Source organism: Bubalus kerabau, chromosome 6 (assembly GCF_029407905.1).
Source record: "Bubalus kerabau isolate K-KA32 ecotype Philippines breed swamp buffalo chromosome 6, PCC_UOA_SB_1v2, whole genome shotgun sequence".
Taxonomy (NCBI): domain Eukaryota; kingdom Metazoa; phylum Chordata; class Mammalia; order Artiodactyla; family Bovidae; genus Bubalus; species Bubalus kerabau.
The window spans coordinates 16,459,989-16,487,037 of record NC_073629.1 but is presented as its reverse complement, the minus strand read 5'-3'; the positions used below and the strand labels follow the sequence as shown (position 1 = coordinate 16,487,037).

General features: G+C 46.1%; 1 protein-coding gene and 2 long non-coding RNA genes across 9 annotated transcripts in view; 2 read left to right on the top strand and 1 right to left on the bottom strand.

Moving 5' to 3' along the window:
- KCNN3 (potassium calcium-activated channel subfamily N member 3) overlaps nucleotides 1–27,049 on the bottom strand; it is a 172,439-nt gene that overhangs the window by 37,751 nt on the left and 107,639 nt on the right. The gene's annotated exons all lie outside the window — the stretch shown is intronic.
- On the top strand, nucleotides 1,785–10,421 carry LOC129654688 (uncharacterized). 2 transcript variants are annotated; one of them, XR_008715568.1, is made up of 3 exons: nucleotides 1,785–1,867; nucleotides 9,453–9,580; nucleotides 10,355–10,421. It is a non-coding gene; the product is annotated as an uncharacterized LOC129654688 (long non-coding RNA). The 2 variants fall into 2 exon arrangements; XR_008715569.1 differs by lacking the exon at nucleotides 1,785–1,867 and adding an exon at nucleotides 5,299–5,347.
- On the top strand, nucleotides 12,194–15,772 carry LOC129654683 (uncharacterized). 3 transcript variants are annotated; one of them, XR_008715561.1, is made up of 5 exons: nucleotides 12,194–12,291; nucleotides 13,517–13,680; nucleotides 13,787–13,996; nucleotides 14,249–14,464; nucleotides 15,536–15,772. It is a non-coding gene; the product is annotated as an uncharacterized LOC129654683 (long non-coding RNA). The 3 variants fall into 3 exon arrangements; XR_008715559.1 differs by lacking the exon at nucleotides 14,249–14,464; XR_008715560.1 differs by lacking the exon at nucleotides 15,536–15,772 and having other exon boundaries at nucleotides 14,160–14,327.

Here is a 27,049-nt window from a genome sequence, read left to right as displayed (position 1 = left end):
ATTAGTGATAAATACACAGCAAACTAAGCAAATGAGTAAACATGATAATTAACCAGGAAAAACAAAAAAGTTCTGCAGGAAAGGAAAAGTTGTCCTTTACTACAAGGCTTAGCTCTGAATAGAGTCAAATTAGCGTTGGCTGAGTAATGTAAACACTGATTACTGATCTAACCAACATAGTGATATAATGATGAAAGGAGGATGGGGGTGGGATACAGGAAGAGTTGCTGCTGCTGCTGCTGCTGCTGCTAAGTCGCTTCAGTCGTGTCCGACTCTGTGCGACCCCATAGACGGCAGCCCACCAGGCTCCGCCATCCCTGGGATTCTCCAGGCAAGAACACTGGAGTGGGTTGCCATTTACTTCTCCAATGCATGAAAGTGAAAAGTGAAAGTGAAGTCACTTAGTCGTGTCTGCTCTTTGAGACCCCATGGACTGCAGCCTACCAGGCTCCTCCATCCATGGGATTTTCCAGGCAAGAGTACTGGAGTGACAGGAAGAGTTGGAGGGAAGGAAAGGGAGCTAAATCCTTATCTTAGGATAAGATAAGGAAGGGGACAGATGATGCTGAAACTGGAGCACCGAAAAACAGCAATATGAGCATGTCATGAAGAAACATGGAGGTAAATTTTACAATTAGTTAGCAAAAGGAGGTAAATGTAGCTACTCCTGGAGAAGCATAAATGGGAAAAACGGGTGGAGGATAGCAAATACCACAGAACAACTGAGTCTAAGTGTATGCAGCTGTAACTTCCATAATATCAAAATGAAACTAAACCTAAGGAAAAAAAAACATAAATATACATAACATAAAATTGTTATGAAGCCTGAAAATAAAATAAGCATCCTTGAACTCACTGTCCTATTGCCCCTACTTGTGCATTCTTACCACCTTCAGCCTCCCAAATCTCCCCAGAGATCACCGACATCCTGAATTGCATGTTTATCCTGCTCTTGTTTTTCTTCACAGTGGTTTTCCTTTAAATTTTTTTTTAATTTAATTGAAGTATAGATTTACAATGTTGTGTTCATTTCAGGCATACAGCAAAGTGATTCAGTCATATATATATATATTCATAATATGTATGTTCTTTTTCAGTTACTTTTCCCTTATAGGCTATTAAAAAATATTTAGTATAGTTCCTTGTTCTATACAGTAGATCCTTGCTTATTATCTATTTTATATATAGAAGTGTGTATATGTTGATCCCAAACTCAAAGTGCTTCTACTTAGCTATGTATACCTACCTAAACAATATATAATTCAGTTTCGCTCGTCTCTGAATTTCATAAAATGAAATCATACTGTAGGAGTGGGATAGGCAACCTCTAAAATGACCCCCAGTAACTCCAGTATTCTTGCCTGGAGAATCCCAGGGACAGAGGAGCCTAATGGGCTGTCGTCTATGGGGTCTCACAGAGTCGGACACGACTGAAGCGACTTAGCAGCAGTAGCAGCAGCAGCATTCCTTCTCCTGGGGTATTCACACACTTTTGTAATCCCCTCCTTTTAAGTGTGGGCTGGACCTAGCAACTAGTTTCTAAGGAAAAGAACATGGCAGAATATGGCTGTCATGTCTAAGGTTTGCTTATGAGAAGACTGTGGCTTCTGTCTCGGAGATCTCTACTTTGATCTCTTTTGAATACTCTCCCCTGGGAGAAGCCACACATGTGGTGGGGGACCTCAGCCTGCCCACAACCACATGAGTGAGCTTGGAAACAGAAACCCCTTAAGTCAAGCCTTGAGGTGAGACGACAGGCTGCCATAATCTCATGAGAGAACTTGAGCCGGAGGTACCCATTTAAGACGTCCCTGAATTCCTGACACGGAGCGACTATGAGGGTGAAAATGTTTGCTGTGTTAAGCTGGTAAGTTACAGGGCAATTTGTTACACAGCAGTAGATAACAAATGGGGCTTCCAGGTGGCACTAATGATAAAGAACGCACCTGCCAATGCAGGAGACGTAAGAGATGCAGGTTCAATCCCTGGGTCGGGAAAATCCCCTGGAGGAGGGCATGGCAACCCACTCCAGTATTCTTGCCTAGAGAATCCCACGGACAGAGGAGCCTGGCAGGCAACCATTCACAGAGTCGCAAAGAGTCAGACATGACTGAAGCAATTTCATGCATGCAGATAACTAATACAATGAACTTTTCTCTGAATTGCTTTTTGCCACTCAACATATATGTTGATATTTGTGACTATAATGTATTCTCCTTACTGTACTGCGTTCCATCGTATTACTACACCATCCCTTATTCATTCACCTATCGATGGCCACGTGGGTGGTTTCCAGGGTTTTCCTCTAATGGGCAATACCACTACAAACATTCTTAGTCACAGCTCCTGGTTGTTTAAGAGTTTCTCTGGGACACTTACTTAAGAGTGGATTTACTGGTTTGTACATATTTAATGTCATTGGAAAACGTCATGTTCTTTTCCAAAACACAGTAAAAATTAGGTTTCTACCAGTAGTGGACACATGTTCCTGTAACTCCATGTCTTTACCAACACATTGTCATCTGACTTTAATTATTGCCAAACTAATGGGTAAATTGATATTGCATCATGCTTTTACTTTACATTTTCCTGATGAAATCTGAGTGTCAATTTATATGTTTATTGGTCACTCATATTTCCTCTTCTGTAAAGTACTATTCATGACTTTTTTTCATTTTTCTATTGGTTTATTTTTGTCTTTTTTTCTAATTCATTATGAGTTCTTTATACATTTTAGATAAAAACTTTGTCAGTTTATATGTTGCAAATATGTTCTCCCAGTTTATGCCAGGTCTTTTTACTTTCTTTATAGTATTATTTTTCTTTATAGTATTTTTGATGAACAGAAGTTTTAAATTTTACTGTAGCTGAATTTATCATTTTAATTTATAATTAGTGACTTGTATAATTTGTTAAAGAAATCCTTTCCTATCTGCAGTTTTAAGACTTTCTTTTAAATGTTTCTAAATGTTGCTTTTCATATTTGTCTTCAGTTCAGCTAGAATTGCTTTTATGTATGGTGTGAGATAGGGATACAACTTCATTGTTTTTATATGCTGCTGCTGCTGCTAAGTTGCTTCAGTCGTGTCCGACTATCCCAAATCCACTTAATGAGCAGGTCATCCTTTCTCCACTGAGAATGCTACGTCTGTCATATAGATTATACGTGAAAGTGAGGCTATTTCTGGGTTCTCTACTCTGTTCCATTGGCCTTTTTGTCCAACTTTGGAGTTACCTCTTTGTAGCCTTTTCTAGGTACCTTCTCAGAGCCTAACACATAAAAGGTGCTTAGTAAATACTTGTGGAATGAATATGGCCTGCTTCTTGCTTTTCCGGTCCCCTTGTGAGAGTTAAGTTGCTTTAGTAATTCAGTGACGCACGTTAAAGTGACTTCAGCTGTTCTCTCTGGCAGAAAGTCTTTTGTGAAAGCGGCTGCCAAATTCCCTGGTCTTGGAGTTGGTTCTCACTATTCATAAGGACTCAGCTTCTTGACAGTAGCTGTGACCTCGCTCTTTTCACATGCATCTTAGTGATGTGATGGCTCTAGTCATTTATCCTGGATCTGGTTTGCTTGTTGGAAATTTTCAGGAATCAAATCAAATCTTGAAGACAAGATTCTTTGTCTTCATCTTCTAGTATTCCCCAGCTTTGTACAGTTAGGTCCTAGCCCCAAGCCCCTGTGCTTATTCAGTTCTCCAGTGAAAAACCCAACATGTACCTGACTCAACCCTTTGGCGGCCTTGGAGCCTGTTGGCATTTCCCTCCTCAGAACAGTCCTCTTGGCATCTTCAGTGACTTGTTCTGCTTTCCTCCTGTTCTGACCATCCTTCTTGGCTGCTTCTTCTGGCCTCCTCTTCAATGTTGCTGGGCTCCAAGCTTGCCTCATACCTTTCCTGCTTCTTGTATTGCCTGCCATGTCTTCACTGATCCCTTCTAAGTGACCTTTAAAGAAGCAGCTCAAAACCCATCTAAGTCAATGTGGGCCCTCTGTCTCTAACCCCACACCACTCAGCTTCTGCACTCTCCATTTGCTGCCCACACACTGTCTTGGGTAGGAGACCACTGGTGTGGACCATTGTTAGGTGTCACGGTGAATTATCTATGTTTGAGTCTGGGTTTTACTCTGTAGTATCTGCATGACCTTGTCCTCAGTTTTCTTATCTATAAAAGGGAATAAAAGACACTTGCTCCCTGGAAGAATAGCTATGACAAACCTAGACAGTGTATTAAAAAGCAGAGACATCACTTTGCCAACAAAGGTCCATATAGTCAAAGCTATGGTGTTTCCAGCAGTCATGTATGAATGTGAGAGTTGGACCATAAAGAAGGCTGAAAGTGAAAGTGAAAAGTCCCTCAGTCGTATTCGACTCTTTGTGGCCCCATGGTCTATACAGGCCAGAATACTGGAGTGGGTAGCCTTTCCCTTCTCCAGGGGATCTTCCCAACTCAGGGATCAAACCAGGGTCTCCTGCATTGCAGGTGGATCCTTTACCAGCTGAGCCACAAGAGAAGCCCAAGAATACTGGAGTGGGTAGCCTATCCCTTCTCCAGTGGATTTTCCCAACCCAGGGATCAAACTTTTTAACAACTGAGCTATCTGTGAGGCTGAGCATAGAAGAACTGACACTTTCAGACTGTGGCGTTGGAGAGGGCTCTTGAGACTCCCTTGGACAGGAAGGAGATCTAACCAGTCCATCCTAAAGGAAATCAACCCTGAATATTCATTGGAGGGACTGATACTGAAGCTGAAGTTCCAATACTTTGGTCACCTGATGCAAAGAGCTGATTCATTGGAAAAGACCCTGATGCTAGGAAAGACTGAGGGCAAGAGGAGAAGGGGGTGACAGAGGATGAGATGGTTGGATGGCATCACTGACTCAATGGACATGAGTTTGAGCAAACTCAGGGAGATAGTGATGGATAGACAGCCTGGCGTGCTATAATTCATGGGGTGGCAAAGAGTCAGATATGACTTAGCAACTGAACAACAATAACAATACTTGTACCAACTGGCACAGGGTTACCTTTAGGGTTAAATGAGCTGATATTTCTAAACCATTAGAACAGTGCCAGGCATATAGCTGCACTAAAAATATTGGCTCTTGTTGTGCCCTCTTGTGTGATAAGTCTGGCCTTTTCATAGCTGAAAGAATGTAACATCTGGAGCTGAAGGGCTACCTTTCATGCCCTAATGGCTTTGTGACCTTGAACAAATTACTGTCTCAGAATCTGTTTCTTCTTTAGGGAATCAGGGTGTAATAATGTCTGCCCTGACTATCTCACAAGATTGTGGCGAGGAGTGAATGTAGAAGGGCTTTGTCCACTGGAACATATGATACACATAAAGGTATGTGACTGCTTCTTGGAGAGCCTCCCACCTGGAGCATCCCCACCTGGAGTTTTGTCCTAGCGACAAGGGCAGCCCCAAGGGGACATGGAGGGAGAAGCGGCAGCAGACGCCGCCCCATAGAAAACGGTCATTCATTCCTCCCAGGTTCTCCTTTCACTCATCCTCGTCCCCCTGCTGTGGGCTGACCACAGCCCTTCTGCCTGGTGATGTGTGTGTCAATCCCTCATCACTATCAAATCCTGTCTGCCTCATCTTCAGTATATGTCCAGAATACGGCCAGCCCCTGCCACCGTTGCTGTCACCATCTGCTCCAGGCCTAGCTCCTCACCTGGACCACCTGGACCAGCCGTCACCTAACTGACGTCCCTGCTTCTGCCTATACAACCCCCACTCCCCGCCCACCAACAGCAACTAGAGGGGTGCTTGCAAAACAGTATGACAGACCATGTCACCGGTGTCCCTCAGACCGAAGCCAAAGTCGGCATGTGTCTCAAGAACCCTCCCCCACAGCACTGGGACCTCTCTGACCCCATGTCCTAGGAGCTGCCCCTCACCCACTCTGTTCCTGCCGTCTGCTGTCTGTACAGCTCCTTCTGTAGCCCAGCTTCACTCCATCTCAGAGTTTGGATCCCTGCCATTCCTTGTATCTGGAAGGCTCTCACCTCAATTAATTGCAGGCTTTTGCTCAAAGTCAACTTCTCAGGAAGGTGCTCCCTGCCTAATCTACTACGACTACTGCTGCCCCAACCCCACCACACCCCACCACACCCCACCTTCCTCTCCTGCGTCAGTTTTCTCCACAAGAATATCACCCCCTGACACAATACACGTTTGGCTTATTTTTGTGTTAATTGACTGTCGATACCTGTTAGAATACCAGCTTCAGGGATATCCCTTATGGTCCAGTAGCCAAGACGCTGTGTTCCCAATGCAGGAGGCCAGGGTTCGATCCCTGGTAAGGGAACTAGATTCCACATGCTGCAACTAAGACCTGGCACATCCAGATAAATTAAAAAAAAAAAAAAAAAATATATATATATATATATATATATTTTATTTTTATTTTAAAGAAAAAAAAAGAATGCAAGCTTCATGAAGAAAAAGACTTTTTCTACTTTGTCTACTACAAAGTAGACAAAGAAATATTTGCTGAATGAATGAATTAGTGATCCTATGTTGTTTTAATTACAAGCCAGCAGGACAAGGTCAGTGGGGTAGGAGCTGTTACTCCAATTTTATAATAAAACAATGAGAAGATCAGGAGACTAGGCAACCTCCCTAACTTCTCACAGCAAGTGAGTAAATAAGCTGGGCCAGAAACCTGTTTTCTGATTCAACAAAAGGTGGCTGCAGTGAGCAGGGCATGGGGAGGGGCGTGGCGACAGTGTGTGTGGATGCCAGCCTGTCCTAGCTCGCTGGAGCCCCTGCTTAGTCCTCACCAGCAGGACAGTTTGCCAGGGGACTGGCGAGTAAGTACTGGCTTGGATCAGGGGGCTTGAGAAGTTCTACCTAACAGAAGACATTTTCATGGAGTCCTGGGTCTTACTCCCATCCCTACCTCCGCCTTTATGTTGGTTGCCAGTATAATCAAGCCCTAATTACCAAGTGCCCTCAGCATGCAAGGGCATTTGATTCCAGCCTTGGGGAGAAAACTGCCATTTTTAAGCATCTTATGAGCCTTTGTTTAGGAGGATTTGAGAAATGCTTGAGGTACATGAAAGAGTGTCACTGAAATTCAAAGTCAGCTGCTCAGTAAATGGTTTATTATGGTGACTTTAGGGTTACTCCATTATTCTAGCTACAGGTGAGTTCACATCAAGACCAAACCAAAAAAAAAAAAAGTTTTTTCTTTTCTTAAAAACAATTTCCCTTCTAAACATCTTATAGTATGAAATAAATGGCCCTGGAGGCCCAGGGCTAATCATCAGCCTCCTGGACCACATGTCTGACGACACAAGCATCCATGAAGTCACTTGCTCATTTGTTTCATTTCTATAGTCGATGCCCTATTTTTTAAAGAGTTGGCTTTGAATTTAGGAAAGTAAGGATGTTTCCCTCCACCAGGTAATTCAAGGCGACAGCCCTGAATCTTTCCAAGGCAAATCTAAATCCAGTCTTTTATTTCCAGACCCAAGAACTCACAGCATGGGTGCAAAGCCTCTGGTTATTTTTATAAGGGAAGAAAACCATCACCACCAAAACAGACAACTCCAACAAACAAGTTGCGGCATGTCACCAAACAGAAGCGGCTCGTGGTTTTTCTGTTAATATGGTGGGCATGGCTTTCTCTCTCAGAGGTGGTGGCCTGCATGTCTCTCTGGTAGCTTTCTTCAAAGACTTTCGGCAAATTGGGAGACTCGGGACATCTGGCTGGTGTCATACATCTGGGTGCAGCCTCTCTACGGCGAAGTCTGAACAAGAACATCAGCTCAGCTTTTCTTGGGGTGTGTTTGTCTTCCCTGGGGTCTCTCCCTCCCCGTGTTTGGCTGAGAAGTTTTGTTCGACTTCCCCACTTTGCAAATGGTTGCAGCACTTGAGGGAGGCCAGCTGCCATTCCTTCCATAGTCTATTTTCTTCGCAAAGGGGAGTACTGTCAACCTCTTTGAATGGTTATTAAATTAAAAACCAGATGGTTCATCTGGCAAAGGCTTCTGAGTCAGTTTCTCTATTTGCAATGTTTTCTTTCTTCTTATTAAAAAATATTTCCATGTTTCCTGATTTGGAAATGTTTAATAAAATGCATGAAAATGGAGAAAAACAATATGTTTGGAAGAAGCACTGTTCCCATGGGAAGCGTGTCTTCCACGCTTTTTGGAGGTGGCGTGGCGGAGACGGGATGAGCGTTCAGACCCCAGCCCTGCCATCTGTTCTCTGTATGACCTGGGTAAGGAGCTCATCTCTCCACGCCTTGGGCTTTCCTTCCATAAAACAAAATGTAAAACATCTCCCATGGGATCATGCTGATGGTTAGGTGAGATAACAAATATAAGAGCCTGAGCAGCATCTGGCAGGCACTGGGGCTCACCAGGAGAGTTCATTCGGTCAACAACTGTCGGTGAGCCCTTACTATGTGCCTTGGCACCGACTTCAGGGCACTTACAGCCCAGTGAAGGAGGCTGACACCCAGCAACACAAAAGCTAGAAAATGCTGCCTGACACATGCTGACAGGCAGCATGGGGCGCTAAGCAGGGACACCCTCTGAGGTTGCAGCCTTTACACAGAGTCCCCCAGGGGTGAGGCTGGAGCGCAGGGAGGGAGGGGGTGCGCCGGGTGAGGAGCTGGGAGGACATGGAGGGAGAGGCAGGGTGGGTAAAAGGTGCTCTCTCCAAGCACCAGCGTTGGGCCTTGTCGAGCAGAGCAGCATGGACAGGCTGGCTCCACTGGCCACACCGCCACCGGCTGCCTGGGCCCTTGTTTCCCTTCTTCCCCCTTCTCTGTCTTCCTCTCCATTGCCTATTTGTCTGTCTTCTCTCTCACCCGCTTTCTCCCCTCCCTCCTTTGAAACACCCCCTTCACATCCCTCTCTCTCTCCCCTCTCTGCTCCTCTCCCTGGCTCAATCTCTTCCTCACCCTCTCCTGTGAGGAGAGCCTCCCCACAAAGGGAGGGGCTCCTGCCTCCATCGAGCTGACAGTCTCTGTGGGGCCACCAGTCTTTCTTCGCCTCAGCTTGGTTTTGCTTATCCAGCAAGCTTATATCCTGTACCTACTGGGTGGTCAGATACCAATATCAGGAGATGAAACAGCTCAGAGTCCCTGCTCTGGGAAGCCCCCGCAGAGTCAGACTCCTGGGATGAAGTGGGGAGGACTGCACCAGAATAAGGCCACATGTGCGTGTCCTCCCAGGGCCCGGAGACCTCCACCCTCTGCTCTTCCAGCGGAGGTTTCAGCTGCCACCCCCAGGCCTCTCTGTGTGTCTGTGTGTGTGCTCAGTTGCTTAGTCGTGTCCAGCTCTGTGCAACCCCATGGACTGTAGCACACCAGGCTTCTCTGTCCATGGAATTGCCCAGGTAAAAATACTGGAGTGGGTTGCCATTCCCCACTCCAGGGCATCTTCCAACCCAGGCATCGAATCCACATCTCCTGTGTCTCCTGTACCGGCAGGTGGATTCTTTACCACTAGCACCACCTAGGAAGCTCTCCCAGGCCTCTGAAACAAAAGCAAACCTCCCCTCTGACCATCCAACCCGTGGACCCACCTGCCAACATGGGACATATCCAGGGGACAGCAGGTAAATTAATTCAGCTTATCTGAACCCTGCTCATCACCTGCCCCTCCCTATGCCCAGATCCTTCCAGATCCATCCTCTTCCTCCTGCATTTCCTATCTGTGGGCAATAACACCACCCGGCTACTCCAGGACGCTGGAGTGTTCGCAGAGTTCTTCCACCATCACCCCACATACAGTGAGTTGTAGTGTCAATTTGGGCTCCTTTAGTTCCTTCTCCTTTTTGGCCACAACATGCAGTATCCAGGATTTTAGTTCCCCAACCAGGGATGGAGCCCGTGCTCCCTGCTCTTGGGAGCACAGAGTCTTAACCACTGGACCACCAGGGAAGTACCTCCTCTACTTCTTTCAAATCTGTTCCTCACTCCCATCCCCGCCACCACCTCCGCCACTGCTATAGAGGTGGCATCCTGTCCCATGTCCATCGTGGCAGCAATCTCCCAACCAGTCTCCTTGACTCACAGTCATCCTGTGCTCCCCTCACACATTGGAGCCAGGGAAGTCTTTCCAAGACAAAGGACTCTCCCCCACTCAAAACCCACCAGTGGCTCCCCACTAGTCTAGAATGGGGGGCGGTGGGCTATTCTTCAGCCTCAGTGTGGAGAATACCTCAGGCATTCCCAGTGTGGAGATACACTTTGACACACCCACAACCTCTCCAGGACTAACAGTAGTTGAAGAGTTGACATTTGAGAAGGATTTACAAGGTACTTTCAAGGTTATCACTATCATAACATCACTCTCGCTGTCTTATACTCTGATTTGCTTTCTCCAACAGAAAAGACGGGCTGGGACTCCAGCTAGGCTGGTAGAAATGATTTATAACCCATGGCACACCCACAGCAGAAGTCGGGTATCTCAAAACCATCGTTCCTGCATTACTGGAATAAAAGAAAAAAGCAAATAAGTAAGGTTGGTTACTGTTGTCTATGATAGAGGATTAAATCCAAACTCCTTAGACTGGCCTGGCCCCTGCCCACCACTCTAACCTTGAGTACAGCTGCAGCCTCACTGATCCCCTGGCAAGCAACTACTTACTTCCTCTCCTACCCTGTGCTCCCCCACCTCTAAGCTCTTCTTGTGCTGGTCCCTCTGGCTGGAGTACCCTCAGGCCCAGAAAATTCCCTCCTCCAGAAAGCCTTCCTGGATCGAGCGTCTGCTGCAGCGCACCCTTAGCCCCATGGTCCTCTCTGTCCCTCCCACCGCAGGATCTAATCGTGTGCTTGCTCCTGGGGCTTGCCCTTTTCCACGGTCCCGAGCCAGCCCCAGTGGTCAGGCACTAGGAGGAAGCTCTGAGAATCGGCGGAAGGAGGCAGTGGGTAAACAACAGTCCAGGGGAGGTGATGCTTAAGCCTGATCTCATCTCACTCCCGTCTATGAGCCTCTGGTTTCTCACAGCTGCTGTCTTTGGTTTTCATTCAATTCCACCCTCCTGGGCCATGGTCTTCCACCTGGGAGTTTTTTTTCTCTCCTAGTTGAACCTTTTCCCAACATCAATCACAGAGTGTCATTCGGAAGCAAAGAGGCTTCATGGATCTTAGTGTTTTATATACGGAGACAAGAATAACAGTGGTTGGGATTCTTGCAAGATATTTCATCAAAGACCTTAGTGATGATCTATTTCTCATCTCCTTTTATTTCTGGGGCTAACTCTATGAAGTGGGTAGGACTGGATATATAATCTTATTTTAAAAAGTAACAGTCATCATCATTTGTCAAATGACAGCCATGTACCATGTGGGCCAAACCTTTCTGTGTATCATCTCACTTAATCCTCACAATAACAAGGTTTGCAATTGTCATTTCCTGTTTTCCTGAGTTGGAAACTCAGGCTCAGCCAGATGAGGGAACTTGCACAAAATAAAAACATCTAAGTGTGAGCTTGGGTCTGGCGGATGCCTCAGCCCCATCTTTGACACTATTACGCCTTTAGGTGGCGCTAAGTGGTAAAGAATTCGCCTGCGAGAAGCAGGTTCGATCCCTGGGTTGGGCAGATCCCCTGGAGGAGGGCATGGCAACCCACTTCATATTCTTGCCTAGAGAATCCCATGGACAGAGGAGTCTGGTGGGCTACACTCCATAGGGTCTCACGGAGTCGGACACTACTCAGCATGGAAGAGTCTAGGATGCTTAGGACACGGAAGCAACTTAGCACGCACATGCCTCTGAAGTGAAGGCCCAGTAAGGTTGATAGGAGAGATTTCTGGGGATGCGCCCTTTCTTGGGTATCTGAGCCTGGATCTATATTACAAGGAGCCACCTTCACGAGGGAGTGAACCAGAGCCAGGGCTGCCCTATTACAGCAGCGCAGGTTGTGCGCTGCGCAACTGCGGGGAGCGCCATTCACACAGCAGTCAATGTGAATGGCGCCCCCGAGTGCAGTGCCGCATAGGCAGTGGTCCCAGCTAGAGCCTCAAAGGGAAGAAGGGTGTCTTTCTCCGTTCTGCCTTCCAAGAGAATTCAAGGCAGGCAGCTCCCCAGGCGAGGCAATGTTGAGGAGGGCCCGGAGCTGCAGTCTCACCTGGGCAGCGTTAGAGTGGGAGGGAGGTGGGGGCTGCTCCGTAACCAAGAACAAAGAGAAGCCGGATGGAATAAATACCCTGGGAGGGCGTTTTCTTGTTACTGTTTCCCAGAGCAGTGGGGATTCCAGGGCAGCACGTGGGAGCTCCAGTTGGGCAGCTTCCCCTGCCACGGAGAAGAGGGGATGCCAAGGAGGTGAGTGGGAAGAATTCTAACTCGGCAGAGGCAACCAAACCCATCTGGGGAGCCTGGCTGTGGGGCTTTGGGCCCTGGCTGTGGAGGGAGCTGCCTCTAACCTCTAACCTCTTTCCACAAGCTTGGGCGTCCAGATGGCACACATCCTTGGACTTCCGGGGGCGGGCTTTGGCCACGTAAAGAGTGACAAAGTCTCGGGCAGGCTCTCAGGGGGCTGGTCCAGGCCTGCCAGTGCCACAGCCAAAGCACCCAGACCTTGGTTCATATGATTAACTGGAAGATCCTAGAACACGTTAGAAAGACGTCGAGTTCTGAAGCTCAGGACTTTATGTGGAAAAGGGAATGGAGACAGTCAGCACCCGCACACCCCAGCCCATGCCCCAAGCGGGGCTTTCTTGCTAGAGGAACTTCTAAATCTTCAGAGCTGGCACGCCCCCAAGGTCTACAAGAGCAGCAGCTGGAAGGAAAGGCTCCTGTGCTGGAGCCTCCTTGCTCATCTCTGTGGCCCCAGGAACAGAATGAAGCGATCCAGCTGGAGAAGAAGAGCCCAGAGCATCCCAAATTCTTTCTTCTGCCTCCTGAACTGAGAGATTCTTGCTGGAGGAAGAGAAGGAGCAAGGCAGAAGACAGATGACCCACCTGGAGTTTATTCTCATTTGCAGGACCTGGAGAGGGTGGTATTAAATCCCATGTGCCATCAGCAGCCCTCTTTGGAGCTCCATCTGCTCCATTGAGACAGCAGGGGGCCCCAGCCCCATGCAGCTGCAGCCCCCAACACAGGTTGGAGAGCTGGCCAGGTAGAGGAGTGGGCAGCTGCAGCTCGCCTCTCTGATGCCTTATGGGGCCATTTTGGAAAGACACAGATTTCCTAAATGGGCCTGAGGGTGACAGGTGTCCTCAGGAACACGACGTGGCTGTGCTGAGAGGTTTTCCTGGCAGAATGGGATTCTCCTAGGGAGCATTAACCAGAGGCCCAGGGCTCCCAACCTCTGGGCCTTTTTAAGGAAGGGAGAAAACAACCATGGTCATACCACCAAACACCTGGGCAGGAGGTGCTTTGCCTGTTGGGTAGGCTTTGTCTCTGGGAGTCACTGAGACTTGGGGCTGCCTCTAGCCCCACAAACATCATTCTTTCCAGGTAAGGAAATGGAGGCTGGAGGGGAGCGTGCAGGGCCCAAGTACACTAGGCTTCTCCTCACGGTGCTGCCTCTTCCTCCTCCACAAGGTACTCATCATTCAGCCTGTCATTCACCCGACAGTCAGCCCCAGGAGAGAGCCACTCAACAGGGAGTTTGGATGCTCTCCAACTTGTGTGATCCAGACAAGTCGCTTCCCTTCTCTGGACCTCGATTTCTTCAAGTAAAACGTGAGGATTTTTCCAGTTCTAAGGTAGGTGTTTCTCTGATGACACTCTACCCCCACTCAACCTCCACCCAGTCTCTGGGGAGCGTGTGGCTGGGCTGACTGCAGATATAGAAGCCAGTTATCTTTACAGACAGGAGGCCTTTTCCATCCCATGGGGAACAAGATGAACTAAGAGCTTGGCTCAAGTGGAAAGCATCCAGCAACCTCCACCCGGATACAGCTGGCCACCCCTCGGGCAGCCATAGCAGGTGGCCACCAAATCAAACAGAACCTCTGATGGCTCCTACCCAGGACTTCTGACCACTGAACACCTGTGATTCCTGAAACAGAACAGGAGAGGGTAAGCTGGCGCCCCCTCTGTTACAGAAGAGTCAGAACGTTACACTCCGAGTCACCTGAGCCTGCCTGTCTGTCGTTCTCCCCTCTCCTCCTCCCCAACCACCCTGGAGAGGCCCCCGGAGCCTGCTCCATCCCAGCGGCCCAGCCCTGGCTCTATTTTACAGGATGCAGCCATCACAGAAGATGCTTGTTACATGTTGCCAGGCAACAAAATGCTGCCTGAAAACTACAACCCACCTCTGACACTTCATAGGGCTGGAAACCAGCAGATGAGAGGAGCCTGCCAGAACAAAGGGGAAGCGTCAGGAGGGAACACGTTGGAGCTGAGCAACCGCAGAAGCAAAATGAAAGAGCCCAGACAGTTGTATAAAGTGCCAAACAGCAAACAGATGGGGAGGAAAAACTGACTCACTGAAATGAGGGAGACAGACAGAGAAGGCACCATGGAGGAGAGCCCTCCACGAGTCAGGTCCTCAAAAGGCCTCCTTTATTTTATTTTTGGTAAAATCTGTCTTGATTAGAGCTGAGGTTGTTGATAAGGAGGATGGTGGTAATGATAATGATGATGATTCCTTAAGCAAACACTTATCTGTTAGCTTCTACTTTGATGAGTGATTTTATGAAACACCCTCAAGCAATGGCACGATTTTGCACAGACTTTCCAGGAAATATGATTATTTCCTAAAACGAAGATCTCCACAGGCATCATCATCACCCCCTCACCCAAATACAAGGTCATGCGCTTGTTAGCTTAAGTGACCTTGGGCTCTGAAATCTCAAGCACTGAGTGGATCAAGGAGAGCCAAGCCCAGGGGATGCCCAGGCTGGATGGCTCCCCGGCTGCCGAGGGGACCTCAGAGGAGATGCTGGGCCATCAGCACGGACGTGTCCCAGCAGAGGACCCTCCCTCTCCAGGCAGGATCCCTGGGCCAGCAGTGAGATTTTGCCTCACATACCTCTCAAAGCCTCCATTCCTTCGCTTCTAAGATGGAAAAATTACTCCTGCCCCACCTACCTCACAGAGTGCAGGGCACAAAGAGAAAGTGCATAGAATGAAAAGCCATGAACAAGAGGATAGTGTCCCTGACTTATTCAAAAATAATGCCTACCAAAAAAAAAAAATAATAATACCTAACCAGGACTTCCTGGCAGTCCAGTAGCTAAGACACTGCACTTCCACTACACGGGGGGTGGGTTCAATCACTGGTTAGGGAACTAAGATCTCATATTCTGTATGGCACAGCCAAAAAACAAATAATAAAGCCTAACCTCCTACAAGTGCTGGCATTCTAGAAAACACTCTCTTAAACACTTACCATCTGCTGGGTGAGAGGCAATTAAGCACCCTCAATGGTGGTGGGTTATCCACAATTAATAATAACCCTCAGTGGTGGTGGGTTACCCCCACTGCCCTTGGCTTCAGGTTTTCCATCAATGCAATGGAGATGACACCATAAAAGATTCTTGGGATGGTTAAATGGGATGACGAATGCAAGAATCCAGTACTCAACAAATGATGGTTCTCCTTCTCCTTCCTCAGGCTTGAGGTCATCCTTAACTAGACTCCCGAGACCCTGGCTCAGTCTCATGAGCCCTCCGGCTTTGCCTAATTTGGCCGCAGCAACAGTCTGGCAAACACAGGAGGATATAGTCTAATTTCTGCAATAATGAAAAGCCTCAAGACACATTTACTCCCTAAATAAAATCCACAGTTTAAATTATAAACAAGAACAAAACAAATTAAGAATGCTGGTAACTAAGTGGGAGCAATTTCATATGTTAAACTTGACAAAATAATTACAAAGCTACTACCCAGTTAACTGTATTCACATTTACTTAACTCTGTAAGTTTGACAATACAGCTGTTTACTTTATTAATTTTGACATGTACTTTCTCAGAAAACGTCTAGCCAGTCTCCATCCCCGCCTGCGCCACCCCCTAAAATCTGACATCACGGAATTCAAAGATGATGGGCCATTTCCACCTGTACCTGCTAACAGGAAGTGGCTTCCCACTAAAAGTTGCTGTTTGTTTTTCTACAGCACCAATCACAATTTCCATCTAGGTAGCAGGTAGCATGCCCTTAAACAAATGATAAGTTGACCTCAGAGTCCCAACTGAAAATAAAAGTTAATTCGCTTTGCACAGTTTGCTTTTTCTCCTTTGGCCCCAGCACAATCACAGAAGACAACTCCCTAATTCAACAAATAACCCAAGTACATGACAGCAGGCAGTCAGGGTCCCGGGGTCCCAGGCCGCCTCTGCCCTGTGAGTTGGGGACAGGACGAATCACCAAGCCTCATTGAGTTGCCATGTTCTAATCCACTAAACAGGGTCTCTGGACTCTATTCTGCCTGCTTGCTTCTCTGGGTCATTGGGAGAAGCAGAAGAGCATGAGTCCTGGATTTTATGTGTTGCCCAGCTTTTTGTGGCTTCTCTTATTTGAATTTCATACTTATATATAGGAAGTAGGTGAGACAGGCTTATATCTCCAACCTACAGATCAGAAGAATGAGGCTCAACAAAGGAAAAGATCCAGTGTTCCCCAAGAACCATGAGCCATCTACACTCATAGGCACTTGTCTTATTTAATAGAGGGTAAATGACTTGCCTGGCTTCCCAGGTGGTGCTAGTGGTAAAGAGTCTGCCTGCCGATGCAGGAAATGCAAGAGACGTGGGTTTGATCCCTGGGTTGGGTAGATCCACTGGAGTAGGAAAAGGCAACCCACTCCAGTATTCTTGCTTGGAAAAGTCCATGGACAGAGGATCCTGGTGGGCTACAGTCCATGGGGTCCCAAAGAGTCAGACACAACTGAGCACACACACACACACACACACACACACGTGACTTGCCCAAGGTCACGCAACTGGTGCTCTGTGTTAGGCTGTGAGCCAGGGTTTTCTGACTTCAGGTGTCACTGCTTTCAATTTTGTAGACAATGAAAGCTTACATTTAGAAATATGAGGTGTTATTATAATCATTGGCTTCCTGGGCGCTAGTGGTAGAAAACCCACCTGCCAATGCAGGAGACCTAAGAGACCCAGGTTAGATCCCTAGGTTGGGAAGATCCCCTAGAGAAGGAAATGGCAACCCACTTCAGTATTCTTACCTAGAGAATCCCACGGACAGATGAGCCTGGAGGGTTAGGTCCATAGGGTTGCAAAGAGTCAGACACGACTGAAGTGACTTAGCACCCAGGCATTACAATCATTGCTAATATTACTGAAATTGAACCAAATGGGTTCTAGTGTAGGTTAACTATGAAGTCGCTCAGTCGTGCCCGACTCTTTGCAACCCCATGGATAGTAGCCTGCACCAAGCTCCTCTGTCCATGGGATTTTCAAGGCAAGAGAACTGGAGTGGGTTGCAATTTCCTTCTCCAGGGAATCTTCCCAACCCAGGGATTGAACCCAGGTCTCTCACATTGTAGACAGACACTTTACCATCTGAGCTACCAGTGATGTCCAACTATAGAAGGCCTTGAACTCTAAAACAAGGAATATGACATAACCTTCTAAAGGTAGCAACTGCAGGACTTTTAGGGGAAACAGAATGTACCTAGTGATAGTGTAATTTGAGGTCAGAGAAGCTACTTCTACAATCCAGTGTAAGATGACAGGGATCTGTGTCCGGGAGGCAGCAGGAAGAGCTGAGTCTGAGAGACATTACAGTGTAAGAACCATGGGGCTTAAGGTCTGAATAAGGGCTGAATGGGGTGGGCACAGGCACAGAGATAGTGAACAGTTTTGAGCCTATGAGATAGTTATGCCCCAATAGTCCTTCTCCCCTTCTTCACTGGTAAAAGAGCCCAGCAATAAGTAGTGGCTGCCAACAATAAAGACTACATTTTCCCAGCCATGTGAATGACCAATGAATGTGAATGGAAATGACATGTGTTACTTTTAAGAAATGTCTTTAGAGAAAAAAAAAAGCACACATTATTCTGTCTCTTCCTCCCTCCTGCTGGCTAGAATGTAGATGGGATAGCTAGAACTCCGGCAGCCTTCTTGAACTACGAGGAAGAAGCCATACACCAAGAATGGCAGGACAAGGCGGAAGCAGCCTGGGTTCCTAATGCCATGAAGCACCACCCCTGATTCTTACTGACCCTTTCCCAGTCTTCTTTTGCATAAGAAAGAAACTTCTATTTTGTTCAAGCTGCTGTTTGTTTGGATTCCCTGTGATTTGCAGCCCCAAACTAATACTACCTGGAAAGGTTCTTAAGAAAAAGAAGATAGAAACAGAGGGAAATGAGGGGCAGCGGGATGAGTTTGGAGGGACTGATGCTGGAGCTGCAGCTCCAATACTATGGCCACCTGATGTGAAGAACCTACTCACTAGAAAAGACCCTGATGCTGGGAAAGATCGAAGGCAGGAGGAAAAGGGGACAGCAGAGGATGAGATGGTTGGATGGCATCACCGACTCAATGGACATGAGTTTGAGCAAGCTCTGGGAGATGGTGAAGGACTGGGAAGCCTGTGTGCTGCAGAAGGGAGTTGCAAAGAATCAGACGCAACTTAGTGACTAAACAGCAACAAAAGTGATGGCTTTGAACAGAGGCTTAATACACGGGACACTCAGTCTTGGCCGGGTACACAGGAGGCACGCAAGGGCTCCACTCTGCCGCCACCACCCTTCTAAGTCACCATTTTCTTTTGCCTGGTCTGTGCAATGGCCTTCTAACTCATCCTCCTAGTAGTTTTCTTGCCCATTTCCAATTTATTCTCCACAAGGTGCAGAGTGATAGTCTTAGAATGAACGAGGTCGTATTACTTTCTGACTTAAAACTTTCAGAGGCCTCTCACTGCACTTGCCTTTGACCCCTTAACACGGCCCCTGGAGTCCCCTCTGCAGCTCAGGCCTTGCACAGTCACATGCCCATCCATATCCCTCTCCTTCCAGCCACTCCACAACCATGCTCTTTGCCAGCTCAGGATCTTTGTACATGCTGTTCCCTCTTCTTAAAAAGCTCACCCCCTTGGTCTGTAAATGACTCATTCCTTCCCATCCTTCAGATCTTAGCTGAAACATAACCTCTCTGTAGAGAGACCTTCCAAGCAGGTCCCAGCTGAGCAGGAGTCCTCTCCAACCCCATTACTTAAAAATCATTGCAACCTTGTTTATCTTAATACCTTCAACAGTATGTACCATAGATCTGAAAGTACATACATGTGTCTTGAGTTGTTATTGTTCTACCACGGTCTTCCCTGGTAGACTATAAATCCCATGAGGGGTTATATGTGTGTTTTACTATCTAAGGTATATTTAATGGCTAACACAATGCCTGGTGAACTGTAGGGCTCAATAACCATTAATGTTATTGTTACTCAGCAAGTGATTCATAATTGAACATTACAGCTCAGGGGACAGACTTGGCTCAATGTTTAGACTTAGGAGGTGAGGATGCATTCTTGAGAAAGTGGATGCATTCTCTGGGGTGGAGAATGTCATTTAGGAAGCAGATCTGATGGAGGAAAGAAGGGAGTGGGGAAGACCAGTATGAAATGGTCCAGAGAGCAGAGGGTGGAGGGAGTGAGCTCAACATTTGGGCATTCCCTGTTTAAAGATCTGCATGGGTCTGATAAACCACTGCTTTTATCAGCCGGAAAACGAAGGCAGAGAAATGGGCTCCCAGGCCAGATCCCCAGCACCTTGCTAGGGATGTCCATGGAGACCAATAACAACTTGAGCCCAGGCATATACTTACAAATCTACGGCACATGGCACGTACTGTTGAGGTGTTAAAAGAAACAAGGTTGCAATGATTTTTTTTAAAGTAATGGGGTTGGAGAGGAAACCTACTCAGGTGGGTCCTGCTTGGAAGGTCTCTCCAGAGAAGTTATATTTCAGCTGAGATCTGAAGGATGGGAATAAACGAGTCATGTCCTGGAAACAGGACTCGAGCCTCTTGACACTTAGGAGTCCTACCTGGTTCTCCACTTGGCTTAACACCCCTGGCCTGAACTCAGCTGTGGCTCAGTCTGGTGGCGGGCCGAGTGGTGTGGGGGTGCTGGTCACCAGGCACAGATCAGGCAGGGCCTGCGCAGTTGAACTCAGGGAATATTAACAAAACAGGCTGTGGGGCTAGAGGATAGGATTGTCCAAAGTGCTATACCTAAACAGAGACGTGCTCTGACTCTCACTCCCTAATTCCAGGTCATTTTGCTTGTTCTGGGAGATGCTTGCCCTTGCTATGGGCCACTCTCAAGCTGCATTAAAAACTAATGGTGAGAAAATGAGAGGTTGCCTAATCCTTGGGGCACAGTGTTCAGTCTGGGACCTCCAACTGGTGGAGACATTGATGAACAAGGAGGAGGGTGAGCAAGAGAGTGGAGTCTGATCGGGACAGAGTCCTGTGTTGAAGGATCAGAGACCTTTAGACTGAAGAAGATGAAACCTGAATTCTCAAATATTTAAGGGGCTTCCCCAGTGGCTCAGCAGTAAAGAATCTGCCTGCAATGCAAGAGAGAAAGGAGACTCAGGTTTGATCCCTGGGTGGGGAAGATTCCCCTGGAGGAGGGCATAGGCAACCCACTCCAGTATTCTTGCCTGGAGAATGTTAGAGACAGAGGATCCTGGAGGGCTACAGTCCATGGGGTCGTATAGAGTCAGACACGACCAAAGCAACTAAACACACACAGGCACAGTGGAAGAGGGAAGACGAGCCTGCTTCACTGGGTCCTCCGCATGTGCTAAATGCTTTGCTTTGTGCTAAGGGCTTTTTGTGAATTATCCCATTTCCTGGATGTCCTGAGGCTAGCTTGCCCAAGGTCAGGGTGCTTAAGAGGTGGAGCAAGACCCCAAGCCTGTATCTGCCTAGAAGGCAATGGTTTAACCTCTAGCCTATGTTGCTTGAATTTTTGTGTGGCTACAGAAGACAGTGTTAGGACCCAGGTCAGAAACTACAAGGAATTTAATTTGAACAAAGATTAGGAAGATAGTTCTAAGTCAGAGTTGTCTGCAGATTGGGTTGAATCATTATTTTTTTAAACTTTTATTTTATATTGGAATATAGCCAATTGACAATGTTGTGATAGTTTTAGGTGGAATACATATACACGTATCCATTCTCCTCCAAACTCCCTCTCATCCAGGCTGCTGCATAACATTGAGAAGAGTACCCTGCAAGACAGTAGGACCTTGTTGGTTATCCATTGTAAATAGAGCAGTGTGTACATGTCCATCCCAAGCTCCCTAACTATCTCTTCCCCCTCATCCTTCCCCCTGCCCTGGCAACCATGAGTTTGTTGAATGAATGGTCTTTTAGAGTGATGAGTTCCCTGTCCCAGAGCATGGTCAGTAGAAGCAGCATGACTCTAGAGAGATTAAGTACATGTACAATGTCCAAGGTCTATGGTGGAACCAGAAGCCAAACTGTCTTTTAACCCTGAGTTCAGGCTGTAACCAGCCTCTGAGCACCGTCACCACTGTGTCACTGCATGTATTGGCTCAGCTGAAACATGTTTAACATTTTCAAAAGGAGGTTTACTCACTAGACTCTGTGCCCCTTCTATTGTGGGGGTGTTGAGCCCATCTGGCCCTTCTCAGCATGTCCGTGCCTGTCTGGGGGCTTTATTGGCAGGCAGATCCCATGAACTTCTTGGGAAAACAAAAGAACCAGGTGTGATAGGGTTGGTGGGTTCCCAGGGCCACTATTCCCAAGCCACCAGGGGATGGTGGTTGCCAGGGAAACTCTTGGGCAGCACACAGAGCCAGGAAGTAGGCATCCAAGTGGGGTGGGAGGTAGAGTGGGGCTGGGGATGCTCAATGAGGTGCCACTTGGAGCGTAGCATAGAAAGAAAGAAAGAAAGTGAAGTCTCTCAGTCGTGTCCGATTCTTTGTGACCCCATGGACACCAGGCTCCTCCATCCATGGGATTTTCTAGCAAGAGTACTGGAGTGGGTTGCCATTTCCTTCTCCAGGGGATCTTCCCGACCCAGGGATCAAACCCAGGTCTCCGGCATTGTAGATAGACACTTTACCGTCTGAGCCACCAGGGAAGTCCTATCTCACCCATATTCCCTTCCAGCTCAGCCTCTGGGAGGCTGTAGCCAAGTCTCAGGGGATGGAGGAGACTCTATTAAGTGGAAGGAGAATATCTTATGAAAAAAAATCCCCCAGCAGCTATGCTATGAGAGCAGGAGTGCAGGGTTTCACACTAGCCTGGGCGGCGGCAGCCGTGCCCACAGTGGAGGGGGGAGGAAAGCGCAGGGTGGCAAGGAGTCCGCATGACATGTGCCAAGCCACTGAACACATGGAGAAGGTCTGTGGGATGAGGGTCCCATCCCTTGCTGGTGGGGGCCTGCACTGAGATGCATGGGATCGCCAGGGGCAAACAAAACCACCCCAAAGTTGAAAAATGGAAAAGTTGACAGAATGTAGCTTTCCTGTCTTGACAAATGTCAGCCCACAAATAGATGTGGCTGACGCAGCTTACAGGAACCCCTCCCTTTTCCTCACCTTGGCTCCCTCCAAGGATTCCCACCCCTGTAAGATTTTTGGCATCGTCTCCTCCTAGTGTTGCAGCGTTTTTCATTTGGTCCTGGGGAAGAGAAGCCTGGGTCCCCTTAGGCATCTATGATAAAAAACAAGCAACTTCCCTCTTATACATCAAGGATGGTACTAACTGTGTACCATTCCAGGTGGTATCAGAAAGATGGTCATTCCAGGTCTTTTCTGTAGGGTTTAATTCTCAGATCCTGGTTGAGAAAGGTTGAATGATTCTTTCCAGCTGGAGAAAGAGCGCTGTCTGCATCTGGATCTACCCTAAGGCAAAAATCCTGGAGGCAAAAAGGCACTGGCCACCTCTTAGCACCAGGCTTCCCCAGTGGCTCAGCAGTAAAGAATCCGCCTGCAATGTAGGAGATGAAGAAGACGTTGGTTCAATCCCTGGCTGGGGAAGATCCCTTGGAGGAGGGCATGGCAACCCACTCCAGTATTCTTGCCTGGAGAAGCCCCTGGACAGAGGAGTCGGGTGGACTACAGCCCATAGGATCGCAAAGATTCAGACACAACTGAAGCAACTGAGCACAGCACCTCCCAGCGAGAGAGAGTTTAGGGAAGCCTAGTGATTAGCGTAACAGAGGGAGGAGGAATTTGGAGATTGACTTGACTGTTAAAATAGAATGGTTTCTCTGTACAACAGAGTTCACTTTGCACCCACCATGTCCCAAACTTAGTGCTTCAGAATGCTAATTTTGGGGGGCATTTTCCTCATTTCTTGATTCCCCTTTCTAAGAGGTGTCATTCATTACTTATAATTTGTGAATGTTATTTAATGTAAATAAAAGTACAAATAAACCAGTCACAAATTAACAATTGCCATGCCAAATTACGAAAGAGCACAAAAATACTTCCAAGAAGAAAGAGGAAAGAAGTTTTGAATCAGAAATAACAGAGAAAGAGCAAGTGGTCTGTGAGTGAGTAAGGATCAATGCAAACCATGCGCGTGAAATAAGAATGGGGCTCGGCAAGAAGCAGGAGTGAGGGGCAGCGCTGGGACAGAGGACCAGTCTTCAAGTGTATTCTTGCGTCTCTGGGCGCGGGCGGCACAGCGGGGTTGAACCTGAACTCTGGCTCCTCCCCGAAGCCCGCCCCTGCCCTGAGACCCCGCCCACCGCCCCTGCCCCGCCCTCCCGCCCGCCCGCCCCGCGCCCCCTGCACCAGCCTGCTCCAAAGGCCTTGACCTTGCAGGAAGCACCTGCGGGCTGGCAGTTTCTCTCGACTGGATGGGGCGCTCCCGCGTCATCGCTGGGCCCCCAGAGCCTGACCCACCCAGAGCCGGTGCTGAAGAGCTAATGCCAGCCGGGCCTCGGATCACACCTAACAAGCAGAACTCCACCTGCTTGGACACTGGTTCTAGGTCCTCCCGTAATCATCCTGCGGCCACAGAGGGGCTATAAGCGTCACCCCTGCCTGGGAGAGGGAGGACCCCAGCCTAGGCTTACGTCCACTGAGGCCAGTGCCTGCTAGATCTGAAGGGGAACCCTTTAGGAAGGAACTTTTATTGTGCTTCTCTGAGAAAATTACGTGTAAAAAATGAGTGAGCCATTCAACTTTACTTTGAAGCCCTGTTGATAGAAAATGTGTTTCTGTGGAAGATGAGAAGAGGGGCTTTGTGGAGGGAGGAAAAACAAAATGATCCCTCTTTACATTAAAACACACACACACACATATTGTCATGCATTCTCACTGCAAGTAAAATGTAACCAAAAAAATCACATGTAACATCCCACAGAAAACAATATATGTATTTTCCAAGCATTTTCTATGCGTGTTAGATATCTATTTTTAATTGGTAACATCCTATATAATACTTTTGTGTGATCCTTTCAAAAAATATTACATCATGACTTTTTCCTACTTTATTATAGTCTTCAAAGGATGGGTTTAAAAAAAAATTGTTGCTTGATTACCCATCATATGGATGTGCTATGATTTACTTAACTGCTTAAATCCTGGACACTTACTTGGTTTCTGATTTCTCCACTATTGTAAAATGCATATGAAGGACCTTGACATAAATTGATTATTTCATTAGAATAGCTTCCTAGAAGGAGAATTCCTGGGCTAAAGTTATGAACTTGTAAAGGCTCCCTTGACATACTGCTAAATTGTTTTCCAGAAAGGCAGTGCTAATTTTCCTTCTTGCCATCAGTATGAGAGAAACAACCCACCCACTCCACCACCACCAATAACAACTTTCTTCAGGATTGAATTATATTTATTTAAAATTTTGTCAGTTCCAGAGGAGAAAAAGCAATTCTCCTTGTAGTTTCAATTTGCAGTTCTTTGATTTGAGAGGCTGTGTTTTTCATTTTATTGGCTATTTGTATTTCTTTCTTTGTGGCTGTGTTTTTATTTTTAGCTTTTTTTTTTTTTTAACTGAGAAGATGAGTTTTTCTGATTGGTAACTAGGATTGCTTTGCACAATAGAGATATTTACCTCTTGCATGTTTGCTGCCAATATTTTTCCTAGTGTAACATTTGCCTTTTAAATAAGTTTATTTTTTTTGAAGAACAGAAATCCAAAATTGTATGTATAATGTAATCAGATACTCCAGTGTTTTCCTTCACATTTCTTTTCTTCTAAGATTTTATGCTTAATAATTCTCTCCCATCTCAGGATTGATTGAATATTCACTTTGTTTTCTGGAGTTTGTTCATGGTTTCTTTTTATATCTGACTCTTTGATCCACCTGGAATTTATTTTGGTGAGAGGTGGGATTCTAATTTGATTTTTCATCTAAGCATCCAATCTTTCCATTAACATGTATGGAATAATCTATTGCTTCCTAATTGGTTTTTTCCCTCATATATTTTCTCACATACTAGGATTTATTTTTAAGTTTTCCCTTAGGTTTCATTGATCTGTCATTACTGATTTTTCAGCAATGCCAAAGAGACTTAATTATCTTAGTTTTATAATACATTTTATTAATGATATCTGGTGGAGAAAGTCTTCCTCAAAGGTCTTTGCTTTCAAAAAAAGAGTTAAGCTAAAAAAAAAAAAAAAAAAAAAAAAAGAGTTAAGCTATTCTCTTTTATTTGTTAAATTATCCTCAGAATCAGTAGGTATTCTGCTTTAAAATTTATATTTTTGTGTTTTCTTTTTTCTTGATTAGACTTGCTAAACATTGATCCCTTTGAGATTTACTAATTCTGTTTTTAAATTCATTAATTCCTGTCTTTGTTATAAAACTAATTTGTTCTCCTGAGCCTTTTTGTTCTCCTAATGAATTCAATTTATTTTCATGCTTCTTTTTCTCAGTGTAAAACTTTAAGGATATTTTTCATCTGAGCACAACTTTGGGTACATCCTGAGTTTTGATTTATAGAGTTGTAATTTTTAAAATAGTCTTCAATGGTAGTTTTGAATAATTCTCCTTTGAACAAGTTGTAATTGAGGAGATTGCTTTCAAAACCCTGCTGCCCCAAAGTTTCCTTTTAGTTGAAGTTTTATGGCCTTGAAGTTAGAGAATGTGCCTGAAATTTTTTTTCTGATGTTTTGAAATGTGTGGCCAAGAAGTTGATCGATTTTTGTAAATGTGTTCAATGGATGCTTTAAAAATGTATTATTTGTTTATAGGCTACAAAGTTCAAAATGTATCAGTCAATTAAAATATTAAAAACTCAGATTCTCTATTCATAAAAAGTTCACAGTATTACTGTGTATAATGCATTTATCCAGATTAAATGGTTCCTTTGGACCATTTAATGATTTTGGCTTTGAATACAACTTGGTTTAAAATGAAGATTTCTACTCAATTGCCCTTTGGTTTGTACTCACCTAATACATCTTTGCTATTCATTTATTTTTCTGGACCTTTCTATTTAAGGTACCTCTTTTGTAAACAGCATAACATTGAGTTCTGCTTTTAAATCCTATCTAGTAAGCGACACTGTCTTCTAATTGGGGAGGTAAATTCAATTCTGTTGATTGTGACACATTTTAAGTTTGGTTTCCTCTCATCTTTTTTCATGCTTTCTGCTTTTCAATTTTTCCTTCCTGGTTCCTTTATTTTTCTGTCTCTGATGATGTTTGTGTTTCTCATCCAGCAATGTGGAAAATGCACCTTCTCCGGGTAGGAAAAAGCGAGATTCTCAGACAGGAGGTTGGGGGGGGGGGTGGTCTCAGGTCTGCAGACCCCTTGTTCCATGACCCAAGGCACATTGCAAAACCGTAACTTCCCTGTGCCTCAATTTCCTCCCATGCAGGATGAAGATAAAAACAGTCCCCATGCCTCATGGAGCTGTGGTCTGGATGAAGCGAAACAATACCTGGCTGACACTATTGTTACATCATTAGACTTATAAAATTCTACCTGTGGTTACCTTTAGCTTTAAAAATGATTTAAACTATATTTCTCTAATTATTAAAATTGAGAGATAAGGCTTTTAAAATTCTGTTCTACTTAAGATGATTAATTTAGCATGTATTTATTAATCCTTTCTAGACTTCTCTCACCTTTTTAACCTGTGGGTTGGCAACCCTCTCACTATGATTGAATTATTTTATTGCATACATTTACTCTTTCCAGAATCTACTCTT